This window comes from Bidens hawaiensis, unplaced genomic scaffold, assembly GCF_021521415.1.
Source record: "Bidens hawaiensis isolate Kalapana, Puna unplaced genomic scaffold, B.hawaiensis_p1.1 tig00003781_1, whole genome shotgun sequence".
Taxonomy (NCBI): Eukaryota; Viridiplantae; Streptophyta; class Magnoliopsida; order Asterales; family Asteraceae; genus Bidens; species Bidens hawaiensis.
In genome coordinates this window covers 1002289-1007467 of record NW_027491218.1, presented here as the reverse complement: position 1 = coordinate 1007467, position 5179 = coordinate 1002289, and the positions used below count along the sequence as shown (strand labels likewise).

At 34.2% G+C, this 5179-nt stretch overlaps 1 pseudogene; it reads left to right on the top strand.

Annotated features, from left to right (window-relative positions):
- Positions 1–2806: 2806 nt before the first annotated feature.
- On the top strand, positions 2807–4200 carry LOC143624431 (3-ketoacyl-CoA synthase 6 pseudogene; annotated as a pseudogene).
- Positions 4201–5179: the final 979 nt, after the last annotated feature.

Here is a 5179-nt window from a genome sequence, read left to right as displayed (position 1 = left end):
TAGCAACTAATGCCTGTACCCTTTAGCCACACTTAATACCACATAAGGCCACTAAAAACTCTGTGTGGCCATATCATACCCACGATGTTGCGACCTTTGGCCACATATGACCTGAACCAAATGTGTGTGGTTAAAGGCCTACAGCCACACTTTTTCGTGTGACCGAAGGTCAATATTCACGTAGTGTACCCCCCTATATAACGAACTCAATTAGGCCACTCAATTTTCTATTATGTCTTAATTAGGTTACTCAAATTTCAATGTGTCTCAATTGGGTCACTAAACTTTCCATTTTAGATCAATTAGGTCACTCAACTTTCAACGTGTTTCAATTAGGTCACTCAACTTTCAATAAATGTTCTAATTCTATTCATAAATGCTTGCTAGAACGTATCTCGCATTTTTTTCGATTCCTTTCCGTGTCATTTAAAGTAGGAGAGATCTAAACAAAACATAATATATTGCGTGAAAAAAGAAATTAAATTTATCATTCACAATCTTAAACACTAATCATGTATAACACCGTAGGGATGAGATCGGTACCGTACCCGTAACTATACCCGAAAGTACCTGTATCTAAAAACAGTGAATCTAGGTTCTTGTACAAGTTTGATGGCGCGGGTACGGTTACCGGTACGGTATGGGTATATGTACTTTCGAGTACGACACTTGCTTCAGTACCACTTTGTTCATTTTTAAAAAAAAATCCATTAAACTTGGCATCAGTACCGTACAGTACCAACAAACAATTATCTATAATACCACAACCAAATCGTAACACAACCAAATCGTAACACAACCAAAACATAATACTAAAAGTATAAATGAAATAAAGCATAATATAAAATCCATTCATAATCAAGTAATGAATTCCAAGACATACAAAGTCCTCCAATTTTTTTTTATCAAAATGTTTAAAACAAAATTAACTTATGCAAAGAAAGTTAACATTCATTTCATCTTCGTTATTCATCTTTCCATTTTCCTTTTTCATTTTCTTTGTTTAATATTTCCTCAATTTCTATAAAAAACCAGAGAAAGTTAATACATGTTATTTAATTATATACACAATTACACATACAAGAAATAAAAATATATATGCACATATAGATCGAAAATGAACTAATTCAACTGATGTAATTAGGTTTTGAAAAACTCCCTTAAAAATTAAATAATGAGTGTTGAATCTAATAAAAACTCCTACATATTCTAAATCTCATCCTTATAACACCGTATAATGGTTAGTTGTTTACTCTGTTTTTCCGTCCCATCCCAATCCTGTGCAAGAGAGAGAGAGTTACAAGCATGTAAATGTAAAAAAAATTGTGTGTTGCATGGGATCGTGCATCAATTAAATATGTAATTGACCCACCTAAGAATGGGAGCAATATCATTACATATAAAAAGTTTTGCTAAACAATATAATATACATTTATAGGATATTCGACTAACATACTCATTAAATTTGATCAAGTAATCGACTTACTAGATCGAGATAAAAGAAAAACAGAAAATCACCAAAATATTAATTTCATTCGACATTATCAATATTTTAGACTTTAGTTAAAACTAGTGATTTATCCGACGCGTTGCGTCGGGGCAAATTGGATTTGTTTTATGTATCTATCGAGTTGTGTCGGTGCACTAATGTGGGTTTGGTTGGTGTGGATTAAGTTCATTAAGATGACAACACTGAATTTAAAAAATTAACCTGTCAACATAGGAAAAAGTAGCAACGCATGTATACCATATAATTAAAAAAAAACATATTATAAAGGTCAACATTGATTCTCCCTCACACGTTGCACGAAGACTTCAGTTGGTAAAACATGGGTGTTGCAGTGACAAAAAAACGTTAATCTAATTGGTATTGACTACATTCGTTATACCGGAACTAGGCCTAAAGAATAAATTCATCAAATTAACATATTTAAATTATGAAACCCAAAACTAGTGGTACTCGTATAAAACCTGTTTTTGTTAAAACCTGAGAGTTGTCGGTCCCAAGCGATGCGTGGTGAGTCGGTAAAATACGGGCCTTGGTAAAACCCAAGCCTTGTAAGTCTAGGGCATTGTGGCGGTGAGTTCACTCGAATTTTGTCGATTTCAGTTGGTTCGTTATGATACTGAATCTAAAACCAAAAAGTCGGTAAAACTTGGGTGTTGTTGCGTTGAGTCGGTAAAACCCAAACATTGTCGGTCTAGGGCGTTGCATCGATGAGTTGACACGAACTCGGTTTTCTTTAATTACATTTGCCGCGGTACCTTAACCGAAACAAAATAAGAGAACAAAATGACATTGCCAAAATTCAATTTTAATATATAGTATTAAATAATAATAATGTTAATGACCATTAACTATTTAAATAATAAAGTACTATTTCACACATGTAAAAAATCACATATTCTGTTGTAAGAGCTTGTATACTAAGTTTGATTATTTATAACTTTTATAAATAACTAGTAAGTTTTGTGAGTATGACCTAGTTTTTCTTTTAGTATATATATAATAGATAATAAAATAACAACTTAAACAAGAATCAATTGAATTAAGTAAAAAAGAAAAAAAAATCTATATATTGACTACATTTTTAAAGTTATGGACATGTTTCTTCAATTATATTTATATTCTAGCTCATTGTTCTTTGTTGAGTTGAATATTTGAGTAATCGATACGATAATTAGGTACGATGATTAGTTAGGTTTTCTAACTATAAAATATATTTTATACTTCCAAATCTCTACGATGTTAGATGAGCTATCAATAGCTAGAGACTTTATTTATAAATAATGGAGAAATAAGAAAGTTCATTTAATCTTCTCATCCTTACAACACTCAAATAAACATTTTATTTGCACCTTCCCTCCCCTTTATATAGCCCTTTCAGTTTACTTCAAACATATCTCATTTTCTTCTTCAGTCTTCACTATGTTGAACTATGCGAAACAATTATATAACAATCCCAACAACCATGTCCCTAAACTTCTCAACATAACCCTAGTATATCACCTTCTTAACCATCTTTCCTTAATCCAAATACTCACTTTCACTTTGCTAACCCTCTCCCTTCTCAAACTCTACATTTTAAACAAGCCTCAAACCATCTACCTAGTCGATTTCGCTTGTTTCAAGCCGCCATCCATCCTTCAAGTACCAAATTCAACCGTAATCGAACACGGTCAAATCATCTTAGCCTCACAACCAAAATGCCTTGCTTTTCAACTCATGATTCTGGAGAGATCTGGCTTGGGTGAAGAAACATGTATACCACATACATTACACTATCTGCCACCAAATGCTAATATAACATATGCTAGAAACGAGTCCCAGTTGGTCATTTTCGAAGCGATGGACTGTTTGATCAAACTGGAATTAACCCTAAAGACATAGACATCTTGATTGTTAACTGTAGTCTATATGCACCAAATCCTTCTCGTTCGGCCATGGTGGTTAATAAGTATAAAATGAGAAGTGATATTACGAGCTACAACTTATCAGGAATGGGATGTAGTGCAGGATTAATATCTATTGATTGCGCAAAACACCTGCAACAAGTCCACCCTGAATCGAATGCGGTTTTGGTAAGTACAGAAATACTATCCCCCAATACTTACCATGGTAAAGAACGACCAATGCTACTACCAAACGTTCTTTTTAGAATGGGAGGTGCAGCAATTCTTATGAGCAATAAACGGTCACAACGTAAGCATGCAAAGTACAAACTTGTACATGTGATTCGGACACACAAAGGTCATGACGATAAATCTTACTATTGTGTTCAACATCAAGAAGACAAAGAAGGGTATCTTGGGATAGCTATAAAGATAGATCTCATGACGATTGCCGCTAAATCTTTGAAGTCTAACATTAGCACCATTGGACCATTGGTTCTTCCTTTAACCGAACAACTCTTGTTTCTTTTAAATCTCGTGAGGAGGAAGAGGTTTAAACTTGATCTAAAACCCTACATCCCTGACTTTAAAAAGGCCTTTGATCACTTCTGTATTCATGCTGGTGAGCGTGCAGTGATCAATGAGATTCAAAATCATTTGAAGTTATTGCCCGAACACGTTGAGGCATCAAGGATGGCACTTCACCGATTTGGAAACACTTCTTCATCTTCATTGTGGTATGAGTTAGGTTATTTGGAAGCTAAAGGGAAAATGAAGAAAGGTGATAGGGTTTGGCGCCTGGGCTGATTGCATCCATAGGTACCCAGTAAACGTGCCAAAAATTGTGAAGCTCTAGTTAAGATGTGTCATTTCAGTTTGGTGTGATTTGGAGATCCTTTGATAACTACTTGTGTTTTAAAAAAGTTTGTGTTGTTCACATTAAGAATAAATAATATGGTGCCCAAACTGTTGTGAAAATTGTGATTTCTAAACTATTCAAAACTATTCAAAACAAGGTTATGAGTAATATGAATGTTAGATAAAGAGATAATATAAGCAACAACGCATAAGCATAACCCAATACAAATTCCTTAGAATTTATAAACTCTCTTCAACTTGGCGTATGGAGATTACGAGTACCCAACTTGCCAAGAATCGTCTTTGGTTGCTGTAACATCCTACTTTTGATTATAATAAATAAATGAAATTTCGTTTATTCAATAAAGTGTCGTATGTCGGGTTAGATAAATAAACTATAAGATGATGGGCTTGGACTTTAGAAGATGGAATAAGAGATGGAATGGGCCTTAGGTCCACGGGCTTAAGGGAGTATAAATACCCCTTAAACCCTAATATTTTCTATTTTTATCAATCTCTACACCATAGCCTACACCATCAAAAACACACACTAACACCATCATATATCCCGAGACTAGATCCGAAGGTGAAAACCCGAGCTTGTTGGTGCTGGAACATCGTAACGAGCCAAACCTACATTAATACTAGATCGTGTCGGTAGATCGACTCGTTTAAGGTACGTTTATAATTAGAAATCGTTTATTTAAGTTCGGATTTGTTTGGGAAATCTTAAATCTGTATGAGAATGATAAAAACGAACCCAACACATCTAATCTTACTGAAATTAGTTAATATTTGATGGGTTAATCGAATGATAAACGATCCGTACCTATATACATAAATCGCACCCTGTAAAACCTAATATTTGGATGGTTGATGGATTGGGGTTTGTTGGCGCTGAGAATACGAATCCAACGGTACCAAATTT